Source organism: Anas platyrhynchos, chromosome 10, assembly GCF_047663525.1.
Source record: "Anas platyrhynchos isolate ZD024472 breed Pekin duck chromosome 10, IASCAAS_PekinDuck_T2T, whole genome shotgun sequence".
Lineage (NCBI taxonomy): Eukaryota > Metazoa > Chordata > Aves > Anseriformes > Anatidae > Anas > Anas platyrhynchos.
Genome location: NC_092596.1, coordinates 24964807 through 24980418, shown reverse-complemented (window position 1 = coordinate 24980418; position 15612 = coordinate 24964807). Strand labels below are relative to the sequence as shown.

General features: G+C 42.1%; 1 long non-coding RNA gene across 1 annotated transcript; it reads right to left on the bottom strand.

Annotated features, from left to right (window-relative positions):
* Positions 1–37: 37 nt before the first annotated feature.
* Positions 38–14663, bottom strand: LOC119717969 (uncharacterized). Its single transcript, XR_005268436.2, has 4 exons — positions 14431–14663; positions 7306–7629; positions 4005–4136; positions 38–628 (listed from the first exon to the last, which is right to left on the bottom strand). It is a non-coding gene; the product is annotated as an uncharacterized lncRNA (long non-coding RNA).
* Between the last annotated feature and the right edge of the window lie 949 nt (positions 14664–15612).

Sequence of the window (15612 nt, the reverse complement as noted above, 5' to 3'; positions counted from 1 at the left end):
TATTTATTGATCAGAAAAATAATATATATTTTGGGAGGGTGAGAGGGGAGAATATCAGTAAAAACAGCATGTTCCTTCAAAACAACCTGGTGTTGGATTTCACAGTAGAAAATTCCCTTTCACATGCTGACCAGTGTTGCTAACTTGTGCTGAGCATGAAATAGATACAGCTCCTTCTCCTTTCATGTCCCCACTGCTCCTCAGCATGGAAAGATGAGGAGTTGCTTGTTACTGAGAAACTCATCAACACCAGCTACAGGCAGTGCAAAGGTGATGGGAAAAAATGACCAGCTGTTGGCAATACAGATTTGCTAAAGCAGATGACTCTTCCCCTCTGTAGACTATGCTCCTCTCTCTCGTGGAACTTCTTAGTTGCACTGTGAGCAGTTGTGTTTGACTGGTAAGGTGCCTGCTGTTGTCATCCACCATAAGGGCAGTCTGTGAGACAATTCCCTGAATGGCTTCTGCTTAGTCCAACAAAGGAAAAGTACTGAGGCTTAGCCACCTCTATGGTCTACCCTCTGGCCATGCTGGGAAGCTGTTCAGCTTTTAATCTCTGATCAGGTTTGTAATCTCTTGTGTCGTGCTTAGATGGGAGTGGGATGTCACATCTCAGGCCACAGGTGATCTAGAAGTAGATGGGAGCAATGGGAGGAGAATAAAACTGAACTACAAAGAACTTTGAACGTCCACAAGGTCTGTTTTTCCCTTACCTTACCTTCAGACTATCACATGGATGTACATACTAGGTATGCAATGTGATCATTCTCAGTGCAATGGGCATGTCTGGATGGCAATGGACTGTAGTGAACTCCCTGACATTATTTTTATGTGGGTGATTTCCTTAACCAGCCATGCCATGCACTCTGCATTTAGAAGTCACTATCTTCCTAGGTTGCCACATTCATCCCCAGTGCTTGCTTTCTTATCCTATTTCAAAACTCTTTCCTCTTTCACTTAAATATATATATATATATATATATATATATATATATATATATATATATATAACCTAAATTGTCTTACAGTGGGTTAAGGACCAAGGTGTTTATGATGGCATGCACAATAAATAAATTCATAGTCATGAGGTCTTCTAGACTCCCCCATCCTTTGACACTTTCATCTGATCTTGATTTCCAAACTGGTTTTGTAACAGTTTGTGTTTTGTGGCTGCTTCATGTCCCAGCCAACCACTTCAAGCTTAGTGTTGTCCACTCATCAGGAGCATCAGAGAAAAGAAGAATAAAGCCTTCTGCACCAAGGCAAAATGAGCCATCCTGGTTACCAGTTTTCTTGCTCAAGTCAGATTTTGAGAGGGAACAACAAAGTGAGGCTCTGCTGAAGCTGCAGCTGGTAGCCTGACCAAGGCAGGCAAGCATGTTATGTCCCACACCCTTTTCTTACATCAGTTTCCAGATGATTTCATGCTACACCTCCCCACCCCTTTCACCACAGAGTGGCAGCAAGTTAGCTGATGCAATTTGATCTTATGTCTTCTGAGACAGTTGCAGAGGTTGCAAGATGAATGGGATCCAAACTTCAGAGGACTGCTTGCTACACAGCGGGCATTCAACACTATCATATGATATTAATGCCTACCTTCACCCCAGACTGACAGCTGGAAAGCAGTTAAAAGCTCAATGTTCCCGTCCCTCTTTTCTCTGTCTCCTAATCCCATAAACTGTTTCTGAATATTGTCTGCACCTCATGGGCAGAATTTCTGGTGGTTTTAGCCGTGTTAACTTCATAGCATCCCCAAATACTCCAAGCTGCTGAATGTTCTGGGGATGTAGCAACTCTGTGCTTTGAACATGGTGTAGTTATTGGACCCAAACTGCCCCAAGGCTTAGGCAAAGTAGTCACAAGTCCCTTGCAAGACATTTCTGAGTGAAGTGCTTCATGACAGGAAAGTCAAACCCCGTCTACTTCTCTCCCTTCCCCTCCAAAGGCCATTAAAAGGCTTTTTTAGAGTATGATGCAGTTCACAGGAGGGATAAGCCATCAGACTTACTTTACCTATGAAATGGATGAGAGGGGCCTCAGACAGCTCAGAACACTTTCAGAGGAACAAGTCATGTCCTCAGCTACTCTGAATATTGCCAGCAGCATCACTGGTGAAAGCTTATTGTGCAAATTTAAGATTTAAATTGGTCTTTTAGTTTAAGACTATTCCCCCATACCCTATCATTACCTGCCCAGGTAAAGAGTTGCTCTCCATCCTTTTTATAAGATCCCTTTAAGTATTGAAAGGCTGCAGTGAGTTCACCCTGGAGCCTTCTCTTCTCCAGGCTGAACATCCCCAGCTTTCTCAGCCTTTCTTCATAGGAGAGGTGCTCCAGCCACCCATCATCTTTGTAGTCCTCCTCTGGACCCACTCTAACAGCTCCACATCTTTCTTATGCTGAGGGTCCCAGACCAGGTGGGTCCCACGAGGGCAGAGTAGAGGGAGACAATCCCCTACCTCTCCTGCTGGTCACACCTCTCTTGATGCAGCTCAGGATGCAGTTGGCCTTCTGGGCTGCAAGCGCGCTCTGCTGGCTCACGTCAAGCTGTTTGTCCACCAGAACCCCCAAGTCCTTCTCTGCAGGGCTGCTCTCCATGAGTTCTTCTCCAAGTCTGTACACCTGTCTGGGATTGCCCCGGCTCAGGTGCAGCACCTTGCACTTGGACTTGTTGAACCTCATGTGGTTCACATGGGCCCACTTCTCCAGCCTGTCCAGGTCCCTTTGAATGGCATCTCTTCCTTTGGTATCACTCAGCTTGGTGTCATCTTTAAAGCATTTCCTGAAGTTAAGCTAATTAGTCCATAAAACTTGCCAGTTGCAGACCACTGCAATTTGTCTTTGGGATAGCTAAAGAGGAAAGACTTGATCCCTCACCAACAAAGCATTTGAAGTCATGCTTATTTTTAAGCAATTTTGGGTCTGAAGTAAATGTTTAAGTGGGCTTGAGATCCCAGCTGTCTGCCTGGGGCAAAAGCTTCCTATTTATTACAGAGCAGGATAGGACCATGCTGGAGGATAACGAATGCGTGAGCATTGCTAGGATGGTCTTTCCCTCACAGCTCTAATTAGCTGTCTCAGGTAATAACATTAATGGGGACACAGCACCAGGGGCTTTACTGCTGGCTGTATCATCCCACCACTGATCACAGTTAAGTATCTGAATAACTTAACAGTGAAGTCACATCTTCATGGTGCCTGTTCCTTCCACTAACTGCTGTCAACCACACTTACACTTGCAGTGTCAGTGACAAGGACTGTATATATATATATATATATTTTTTTTTTTTTTTTTCTGAAAGATATTACTGTCTTTCTACTCTCAAGTTTTGTGAACTGAAGATCTATGCTTTCTTAGTGCTCTAAACAGAGCCATGGTTCTCTAAGACAGACCCTGCAGCCTAGGCTAGTTTTGCCGAGTGATTGTCTCAGGCTTTTTGCTTTTCCACCTGGGTGACTTCTTGGCCTGATTTAAAGCTTCCAGTGTTGCTGATGTTGCATGAATGGAAAGAAAGAAACAATAGAAATGAAATTGTTTAATCTGATACCCTCTCCCTTTCTGCCCTATTCATGCCTAGACCTTGCAGAATGAGACAAGAAAGGAGTGGGAGATGCAGAAGAAAAGGGAAGAACACAATTGCATCAGCCAAGATACCATGACCATTGCATCAGCCAAGATACCATGACCTCCATCAACTGGGACAAGTGTGGCCTCACATAGGCTGTTCATTTTCTGTCTTCATTTTTATCAGCTGTGCCTGAGGCCTGGTTAACCACTTAGAGTCTCAGCAAGGATAAACAGATGTGCCACTTTATGATCAAGCAAATTCAAAAAAAATTTTTTTGGGATGAGTAGAATTCATGCCAGGATTAAGACAGCAAACCCTACCATGGGACAGAAGCTAGGAGATGGATGTCATGCACTCCCCAATCAGGAGGCAATTTCCTACTTGCATGTCAAGTGGGACTTTGCAAGTCCCACTTTCATGTCCCCCAACTTACCTGAGCCTGTTTCTAGGAAGTACATAGTTAGGCTCTAGCAGAGGGTTTCATGGAGAGGACACTCATATGGTTTCAGGGGATGCCTTTTCTGCTGCCTTGGCTGTAGTCATACAAGCTCACAGCAAACACACACTAAAAAGAAAAAAATATAAAAATAAAACACATACACAGAAAATGAGGATTTTAGAACAGAAAGCAAACCCTGTGCAAATCTACGACAGTTGCTGAAGGTTTTGGAAAAGACTTTTAGCCACAAGGGTGGCTAGATGTAAGACTCACACTAGGACCTTCTTATGATTGCGAGCTATGAAATTCCCATGTTATGGAAAACCAAGGGATAGGAGAGCTCAAGCAAGGCTCCTGTGTGTCTATAGCATTTCCTTGCAGAAGGGTAAGTTTGCATACACTCTTATCTTGAGATATGCTTCTTGTACACATCTTCCTTTACAAGAAACATCTTTTATATTTGCCACCTTTCTCACCTCAGACTTTCTTTCACATTGCTGTAAATGACCTGTCTCTTCATAGATCCTCCTTCAGCTCCAGCCATCCTGATATATGCTTTAGAGGCAGCCACCCTTACCTACTCCACCAGTTTAGAGCTGTTTGTGTGACCTCTGCTAGTCCACTGCAGTAAAAATGATTTGAAAGGATATATTCATGTCATATCCTTTGGGGAAACTTGAACTGCCTCAAAGCCAGTGCTAGAAGTGATCCTCTTTTTCCTTACAGGGATCCCTAGTCTTTTGGAAATTTCCTTTTATCTTCCCAATTCTTCTCTCTGTCTTAGCAAGCTGGGAAGAAAAGAACATGTAACATTTATGCTGCACATCCCTGGCCCAAGCAGTGCCTGAAACTCAGCCTGAAACCATCACCTTCAAGCACCTCTGACTAAAACTGATGTGGGCCTCATGCTGTGGTATGGCCTCTGGGTACTGGTCATTTGCATCCTTCCTCTGACTCACGCCCTGAAAATATAGCCTCCTCCTCCTCAGAGTCCATCAGGCTGTGCTATATACTTTCAGTTGTGTCTGTGTGGCACAGTTTCCCTCGCCACAGAGAAATGCAGAACCAAAATTTTGCCAAAGAGATCTCTTCAGTGACTCATCTGTGCTAGGGAAGGGAGAGTTTCATGTCTGCAACTTGGAATAGGTGTATCCTCTGGTGCCTCAGTGGGCTGTTTCTGACTTGTGGAGGGGCTGCTGTACTAACACAGTGTGTGCATGTGTGTGTGGGGGGGAATGCTCTGTGTGTGATACTGGGGGAACCATCCTTTCAATATATGCCTTCCCATCTCCCTCCCCCACTTTCCTTTTCCTCTTTAGTGTTGTAGTATTTTAATCGGAGGAAACAGTTATACCAAGGAAGTCAATGGTGGGGGCAAGGCAGGGAGGGGGGAACAGGAGGAAAATCACATCACAGCCCAGTCTGCCAGTATAAACACTTGATGATTTCCTGTTATTGTAGCCTAAAATGTACCATGACATCATTTGCGGGCCTCCCAGAATCACCCAGAAGGAGGAAAAGCCAGCATTCCCAGCCCGCCCCCAGTGTGAATCCAGGGAATTCAGACCCTATAAGGCAGTGAAGCCCTGTGAGCAGCAAAGATCGAGTTTCGAAAGCTTTCTTGTTCTTGGCAATGTGGGGATTTCACAAACAGGAAAAACTGCTTTTACTTTTCCTACAGGGGAACTGTTTATGCCTCATGGCATATTGATGCCTGGAACTGGCTCTGCTTGAGAAGCAGAGCTGAAATATAATAAATGATTTCTGCTGAGGACAAGCAGAGGTAAATCCCCCTCCACAGACACTCTCACTACAGTCATGCCAGCTCATTGTTCTGGGCATCCACTTTTTATACTACCCACCTCTACTTCCACTCTACAGACAGGATAGTTAAGTCAAAAACTGTGGATTATATAAAACAGACCAATATGGAATAAATTTGATCACTTTGAAAGGTGAAGCTAACCCTGAATATAGCAGATATTGCCAGTGAAATATTCTTCCTCCTTTCCTGTGCATTACATCAAGAGACATTTGTCTGAAAAATGAAGAGACAAGCTATTTTGAGCCTGGATACATGAACTATCCTGGAATTTGACTCAAAGGGGCACATTTTTGTCTCAGTTACTGTTAATCCTGAATCACTGTTCTCAGTCTGCACCACTGTAAGGAAGAACAGATCAGGTTCACAGTGATGGGTTCTCACAGCTTTTCTGAGAGGCATAATAATTAGGCTGATTCCACACCACACCCTTCAGCCACAGTTTCTGTGGCCAGCCTTTCAGGAAGACCACAGTGAGATATCTGCAAAATTTGTATTTTCATAAGCAGGGTAATAAAATTCAGAATCACAGTACTATAATTGTAATCATTTAGACTCATACCCTCCCTTGCACATCTGCCAAATGCTTTGCAAACATCAATAATTATAGTGTAACTTTTATTCTTGAAACAGGAGAAATGACTATTTTCACTTTATATGTAAACAAATGGAAGCACTGAGATTAAATGAAACACTACCTTACAGAATAGAATGTTTTCTCTTATTGTGGTTTTATACTAATTCCATACTGCTAAATATGATCAGCAAATTATATTTGTTTTACCATGAGGTATATTTTAGAAATCTGGAGCCAGTCAGCCAAGAGAAGAATGATAAAAGCAAGTCTAGTAAATAAAGCATGCTTGGGACTGACATTAAAAAGAAACAGAATAATCTTGCAGTTTACTGGGTAAATATAAAAACAGTGTATAAATTCTGCTGTTATTACTTGGACTTACTGGAATACAAAGTGGGTTGTCCCACATGCTCTATTTTTGGATAGGAGAACCAAGCCATTCATTTCTTTACCATGCTGAGCTCCTTTCAAAGCTATATATACAAGATGACTATCACTCATTAAGTAGTTTACTATTCATTGCCAATACCGCAGGGTGCAGCTCTGGGAACTTAAGTGAACTTAAGATTATGCACAGCTATGACAGGACCCTGTGTCCACTGAAATCAAGAGCTAGGAACCCAGAAGCATGGCACCAGAAGAGCAAATTGTTCTGATACTACTGTGATAGCTGTGGGGCACTGAGGCCCTGAATTTACTTCTATTATTCTGTACCTCATCTGAGGGCTGAGGTTGTCATGTTGGCTTGGCAATGGAGGGGAGGAGAGGATGCTTCTTCTAAGCATTGAATTTACCAGATCTAGCATGCATTAGTTTTTGCTCGGGGATTTTTGCTGAGTCATATGAAAACATGCAGCCTGCCACATGGCAGAGGAACAAGAAGCAGGGATGCGTACCTGATGATAGACAGATGATTGCAGTATGACGGTAGCTGCTGGGTTTGGTGTGGTGTGAATGTTCATTTAAGATGTCATGTTGTGTTTTTCTAGGATATCGATCTCTTCTCATGTAGGAAAAGATTCAGGCTGGTTCTGTCTCATTTTATCCCCACAGCACAGGAATGACTTGCTTTACACAATGTTGCTCTTCACTTTGTACGTATTCACTGCAGGCTACTTACATTCTCTGCAGGACAGATTAGTGTCACAAGGTTTTTGACACAGCTAGCCTTTGATGACAAATACTTCCTGTTTCAGCTTTGTGGCACGATGCCATGTTTCCTGGGTATGACAAAGATAAAAATGGCAGAGTAATGTGCTGTAATATCATGGTGACTTTATGAAAATACTTGATCCTTTTTGACAAATAAAAAGTAACGCAGAGAGCAGATTAGTAACAATGACAAAGTAGAAGTCATATTAGTATGTACTATGAGGACCAGGGTGGGAGAACAGCAACGTATGTTTGATTCCCAATGATTTGTACAGGATAATGTCTGCTCATATCCACAGTGAATCATCCTGGAAAGTTTGACTACATTTATTGTGGAAAGCCAGGCAAAAACAAAATGGAAGAGAATCTGTAAGAGCAGTCATTCATCAGTGCAGGAAATCCAGTTTTAAGGCTATAATATCTGACTGGAAACACCTCAGCCTAGTGATACAAAGAGAGAGACAAGATGAGGGTCTTTCATCTGGTTCAAATTTATTTAAAACAACAACAACAAAACATTGCTGAATTTGTTTGTCCCAGGGAAATTGATCAAACATCATCTGTCCACCTGTAGATTTATGTCAGATAATCTCTGCTGAAGAGTGCTAGCGTAAAAGCATGAAGTCAGCAAAACTCAAAATGACCTGGCTAATCATGCAGACATATCTTTGCCTGCTCCAGACGAAAGGTTTACTGTCAGTGATCCAGAACTGTGTGGATCTGGTATTAGTGTTCACAGAAACCTAGCCTGTGTTCAAGGAAGTCCTCTGAAAAGAAATAAATGCCTTATATATTTTGTTAGTCTACTTCCTCTAAATACTGTAAAGTAGAAACTGCAAGAAAATGCAACAGAGAGAAACTGACACACTTTACATATATGGTTTGGCAAACCAGAATGTACTAGAGAATAGAATCATACATGTAGTATGATTTGGGTTGGAAGGGATCTTAAAGATCATCTAGTTCCAACCCACTGCCATAGGCAGGGACACCTCCCACCAGACCAGGTTGCTCAAAGCCCCATCCAACCTGTCCTTGAATGCCTCTAGGGATGGGGCATCCACAGCTTATCTGGGCGTTGTTCAACATTCAATGTACATTTTTACCTGAAGCCCTAAGACTCACAGTGAAAACCATTGCCCCAGTGTTGATGATGTAGTCACTGAGACATGAAAAAGACATATTAGTTCTTCACATTAGGGCAGATTTGGGATCAATACCTCAAATATACCTCCTTCCAGGGACAATCCCATAGCTATCAATGAAGAAAGGAAATATGACTCTTTAAAAGCTGCCTAAAAATCTATTTGAATGAATGTTGCACAAACCAGAAGGTTTAGGCTGTGTTGAAGAAGCTAGCCAAGATTTCTTGGTTGAACTTCTCCAGACAATGTTGTAAATGCTGGTTTGACATTATTAAAGGTCACAATAGGGAACTGCAAAACATTCTCAAGCTGTTTCATCATCTATCTGCTAACTTAGAAGAAGAAAAAATATTACCAAAGGAGCCTATTTTAAGATTTTATACCTCTGTATTGTATATTCACTAAAAGAGTTCATTAAGCTGGATTCTTGTGTCTCTAGCTTTCACATTTCTTAGCGGGAAGCAGGACACTTTCTCTGTATTTTGTTCTTAGCATCCAAAATGGTGAATGTCCTTGAATGGTATCACAGACAAGGGAAAAGAAAGTCACTTGTTACCTAAGAAGAGAGCCCTTGGACTCTGTTTGGTTAGTGTGGCTGTACAGATCAGTGTCTTTCTCTGAATAAGCATGTTAAGTAACTGTGACTCCCTGAAACCCAAAGGCACTCTGCATCTAGGTATGTGAACACAAGTGAGTAACAAAATTCAAGCAGAGAGATAACAGAAGATCAACGTGCCTGATTAAGGCCATTTTCATGGGGCTTGGAAGAAGATTCAGGTAATTTGAACATACATGTAGATTCAGTTATCACACATGATCTTTTAGGTGTCCCAAAGTCCTTGGGCAAGATTCACTTGACAAGTGGATAGGTATAAAATTAATGTCTATGTTCAAGAAATGAATCTCAAGGAGTAATCTGAAAGAAAGTGTTGGTGTTGAAGAAAGGGAAGGTGTTGGCTTTTCAGTCTTTGTAGTTTACGAGTGTATTTGTGTTTTGATCTGCTGCAGGCTTGCAGAGGCCTAGGGAAGAGAGTAAACAAGTATGGCAGGGTATGGTTGTAGGACTAATAAATTATGTTAGACCATGCAGGTCTGGGTCTTGGGGGCTGGAAGGGGTTATCTAACATTTTCAAGTTGACAAGCCAGGATATATGTTGTATCGTGTGGCATAGAAAACTCTGAACGCTGAGACATATACCATTTAAATTAATACAAAATTATGTGCATCTTCATGGAAAGCAGGGAAAAAAATGGGAAAGAAAGAGTTTTCTGTGGTCATGTGTGGTGGCCAAAGCAGCTTCTTAATTTTGTTCTGTTTGAAGTGGGTGTCAGAAGCCAAGAGCGTTTGTGTAAGTCAGTGTCTATGTTTATATCTAGGGGAGAAATGGGTCAGGTTTTCCAAGACCAAGGAATGTCTTGAGAGATCAGCTGTTCAGCACCCCAGAAAAGTAGGAAGGCACTGTTTCTTTTGGCATGTTTTGTATGTATCTAAGGAACAGCCTCTTCTGGCCAAAAATAAAAGGTCCCAAAAGTCAGGCTCAAAAGTCTCCAGATAGGATGAATTTCACACATGATGAGTATATCATCACTTTGAAACTTCCTTGTTGTGTTGCACAATATTGGCACCAGCCATCAGACATGTGGACTGAGCATCACCTGTGCAGAAATGTGCAGTTAAAGTAGCATACACCTTTGCCATCTTTGTTCTGAAATTTGTTTGTCAGCTACTCAGTGTTTGTCAGCCAGCCACTTGTAATCAGTATCTGTTTTCTTCTTGTTGATTTTTATTTGTCCAGAGAAACTAGGCTTTATGTTCCCTGTTTATTTACCACAAGCAGCAGTGCTGGAACAAAGGGAGTGGATCGGCACCCTGCATCCAGGATCTTGGGCAGAAACCTGAGTGTTAAACCTTTTGTGATTACTATAAGTCCTTACTGTTTCTAACAGTGTTTTTAATGCTCTCCCACCATAAGATTCCACATGCTCAGAGGATTCCCCAGGGACCAGTGGTTTGACTAATAAGAAATAAATTAGTTCTGTATAAGGAAATGCAGCTGTTGCTCCCTATCAATCCCTCAGAATACCCACAATAACAAGTGAATTCTGGGAAGCTGAATAATGCCATCATCATTTTTTTTTTTTTCTTCCCACTCTTGGCCCTCAAAGTACATTGCAATTGCTAATTAGGACTGTTAGCATCCCAGTAATTAAGCATTAATTGGGAAACTGAAGCAAGCAGGAAGAATTGCAGTAATCCTAATTAATGAAGCACTCTTTCAAAGCAATCTGTTGTCCTCAGAGGGAAGGTGTCAGCTCAGGAGTAGGTTAATGAAACACAGTGTGATGCAGTGATGCGCTTTGCTGTTTTTGCATGTTGTAGTGGGGCAATGCAGGGTTTATATTTATGTTCCAAGAAAGCTCAAATTATCTAGGCAGGCTATGCTGGTACCCTCAGATCCTGTGTTGGTTGTTGTGGGAATGGCTCTAATGGTGTATTTGTGTTGCTGAAATCAAATCCCTACTGAAATGACATTGCCTGAAATCTTTACTATGTTGACATTGCAAATATGAATGCATGAGGACATGATGACCACTGATAAGAGCAGGCTTATTTCTGTGCTGTTCCAAGCTATTCTGTTCTACCCTGTGCTATCCTAGTCCTATACTTCTTCTGAAAGGCATTCAGCTACTACAAATGCATCAAGTAATAGGAAAAATAAAAAACATGAATGGACTCTCAGAAAACTGCCTACTACATATTACTACCTGTAAGGCAAGCTCAACTATCCTACTTCAATCTTCCTGACAGTGCTGACCACTTTGCAGGCAATGAAATAGCAAGGCCCTGCAGTGCACAGTGGAAGCCCTAGGAGCTCTTTGGCAAAGTGAGTTCAGTTTTTAACACAGTCCTCCCTTCCCTTTGGTGGCAGTGCCAGGATCTGCATGCCAAGTCTGGGACTGGGGCATGCCCCATTTTCAATATAGAACTGAAAAACTATCTGGAGCAAATCAGTTGTGTTCACACAATGTGCAGAGGCTTTACCTTCAGGGAAGTGCAGGGAATGCCCTCTCCTCTCACTACATCATTTTTCTTCACAAAACAATGCATGTGGAAATATGCTGACATTCAGACGGTGAAAGACAGAGAGAAACTGTGCCCATAGCCAAACCTGTAGCCCTCTAGCACCTCCTCATTGACCAGCCTGCCCTTAAGCGTGCAATGGACTTTCTCACTATACTTCTTTTTTCTTTCCTTGAACTGAAAATATTCAAACCAAATTCCTTTAAAACCTTCCTGAATCCTCAGATTTCTGAAAGATGAAGATCCTATGCAGAACTGCCTCTGTTGCCTGTAGGTCAACAGCTTTCAAAGGCACAGTATGAGTGGTCTATAAGGCTTCATAAACGGTGACAGTGCAGGAAAAAGGAATGAATGAAAGAAAAGAGGAGGCAGTCCTAGGAACGAAGAAAGGAACGATGATCCCCATGAGGCCGTCTGATAAATCACACTTTTCAGTCTTCCACCTCAAGTTCCCCTGAAAGGCTTTTGAAGCTCAGCCTCCTCAGTCTCCAGTAATTACATCTATGACCTCCTCACCATCTTTAACCTTCTCTCTTCCTCCCCACAGCCCCTCACTATATCATGTTGCCTTTCACAGGATGTAGGCAAAATAACTCCTTAAGGCTGGAATAATCTGTTTTGGCAACACTTCTATGAAGCCTTGGGTCAGTACTAGATTTCTCAACGATTTGGGTAGGTAGTTAATCCCACCATAGTGCACAGAACTGGATTTGATCAGTTTGTCTCAATTGTTTTAATCAAAGGGTAAAAGAATCTTATATCCTTTCTTGCTGTGTTGCCATTATTTATTTATTTTAAATTTATTATTTTTATTTTTTCATTCAAAGGCAAAGTACCAGTTTGGCTCAACTGTAAACATTCCCATATTGCTTGTAATTTGTCTGCTTTTGTGTGAAACAATGTGTGCCTGTCTGATGTTCTGCAGTCCACCAGTGGTCCACAAAACAAGGATCAGGTACTGCTGGACAATATTTTGAGGCCTCTCAAAATCCTACTTTCTCTCCACATGACTGCAAGTGCAAAAATAAAGCTACTTCCTACAGGTATGGAGGTGAAAGAAAATTATTTACTTCCATAATAAACAGATCTTCCATGCATCAGTGATCAAATCAGGTAACTTTGTAAGTCTTCACTGGGAACACAGGCAACCCCCTGTTTTTCTTTTCACCTCAGGAGCGCTGTGGGGCAGCCCATTGTGCTTCCACCTGTATTGTCAGCAGCTCCTATTGCAGAATAATCTAAGGCAAACACAACCATGTGGGTGAATGCCAGTAAGCAAAGAAAAAGCTAATGGGCTGTGGTTTCTGCTCTCCTTATTGTTGATTTTTCCTAGCCAAAAAGAGAAAAAAAAGGGGCTTTGTATATTTCAGCTATGCAATTTTAATCTTGTTGGTGTGAATCCCCTGAGGAAAAAAGCAGCATGGATGTGAACTGAAGGAAACCCTACCATTACAGCTGCATTAGGGTTTCATTGCTGCCAAAGGCAAACAAGGCCTATGGAAGTTGGTTAGCATTTCGGGTATCAGCTTTAGCAGAAGGTGGACATAGCATAGGATCAGAGAATCATTTAGGTTAGAAAAGACCTCTAAGATCATCTGGTCCAGCCTTTAACCTAGCACTGCCAAGTCCACCATTATAAATAAATGTCACAGTGGAGGAGTATCAACCCAACAAGCTACTGCTACATCATTCCTCAACTCCTAGTGAACACAGTAAAAAACTTCTGATTAATAACTGGAGAGCTGGAGACAAATTTCTCATTTTTTCTGCTGCTTTTATCTAAAATAAAAATCTTTACTTGAAATAGAAATCTACCCATTAGACTCCTATGACCAGCTTAGAATCTCAGCTTCACTTCTGAAAAAAATGTTTTTTCTTTATAATGTTGATATATGTCACATACAAGGGAGAAAAAAACAACTATTAAATGACAAAATTATTTAAAAAGCCAAACCTCATGATTTATGCAATACCTAATTGTTTACTAGAGACTGGCTTGTAGTTTTAAAGTACTGAATACCATCAGTAGTGTAGACTTCAGTGAGAATATCCAATATAGCATAAAGTTTAGAACTAAATCTTCCTTTAGAGTTTAATGGTAGTTTAAACACTTTCATAGACGTGGAGCCAAAATTTCTGTTATTTTAACTCTGGAACTGTACCAGTAAAGAATTTGGTATTCATTAGGTTATAGTGAAGAAATATTACCAGCTTTTAGGATTTAATCTTGAGTTTTTAATATCCTCAGCATTTTTTATGAACCTGAGCTCCTGGAACTGGTTACGTGTGGATATCATATCCTCCCTTCCCTTCCCTTCCCTTCCCTTCCCTTCCCTTCCCTTCCCTTCCCTTCCCTTCCCTTCCCTTCCCTTCCCTTCCCTTCCCTTCCCTTCCCTTCCCTTCCCTTCCCTTCCCTTCCCTTCCCTTCCCTTCCCTTCCCTTCCCTTCCCTTCCCTTCCCTTCCCTTCCCTTCCCTTCCCTTCCCTTCCCTTCCCTTCCCTTCCCTTCCCTTCCCTTCCCTTCCCTTTTGCACCCTGCACCAATATGACAGTAACTGGTGCTGTAGGGAGCAGCTGCATGCTGTTTTCCCTGCCATCCCTCTGAAAGGATGCTGCACTTTGAGCCCAGGGAGAGTTGCTGACCTGTTAGTGGAGCCTTGTGCTGTGATTCAGGGAAGAGGTAGCCTGACCCAGTCCCTGCTTCTTGCTGAGATTATCACAGAAAGTCAGAAGACCCATGCACAAACACGAATTTGGTATGTTGTGACTCAGACCTCAAACAGATCATCTAGCTCCTTGGCAGCAGTGAGGACTTCTGATATTTCATGTGCTCTTGAGGAGCCATCCATTTTGCTTAATGATTAGCTGTGCACTAGCCTTTCACTGGGAGGAACTTTGGTAGCCTGATGGCTGTGTGGTTTCTAAAAGAGAATTATCCAGAGGATTTATGTGTTTTCAAAACACTGTACAAACACCAGCTATTCCTCCCTACCTCCAGCGCTGCTGAGGGTGAAGGTTTCTGGTGGGGGTGGGAAAAGACAACCTTGGGCTTGGGGATCATCTCAAAATATGTTTGGGCTTGGGAGACTAGTTTTGACTCTGGGGGCTTTTTTCCTTGTCATTTTAACTCAGGGGATTTTCTTTTCTTAAAATCAATCACTCAAGCAAACAAACAGAAACCTCCAAATCAGAAGTGGGTTGAGTGAGAGAAAAATTGCAAGACAAAGAAAAAATGTTATGGCTGGACTTTAAAAAGTTAAGTCTGTGTTCCCTATGAAGAGAGAAGAATTACCATGAAAGAGAGCAGTGAAATCAGGACTATTCTCCTTATGTCTGTTACTGAATGGCAGCTACTTCTGGGACAGAGGAGAATAGCTATGAACTGTTTGTGTACATATGTATGTATTTCTGCATCTACCTACCTATCCATCTGCTATTCACCTATCTATCTATTTATCCAACCTATCCATTCCTCTTTTTTATTACCTATTCACTCTTCTGGAACAAATATCCCAAATGCCTTAATTCTCTGCATTTTAGGATCAGAGATGCAATGGCAAGGGAGTATTTAGTAAAAGCCTAGGAAAAATAAATTATGCCATCTGTCATGTCCGTGTGTGTGCTATGTGGTGCGTCATTGTGTTCAACTGTGGGAAAGAGAAGAACTGACTGCAGAATGTGGGGGGGAGTTAGTGTTGCCCAGGGGCTGCTTGCCACAGCCATGCAACCCTGACTGTAGATCACACCTCGTAGTGTTAACAGGGTGGGAGGGAGTTCCCTTCACTTGTGAGTGAATCAGTTGGGTGGGAGAGGTAACATAAACAT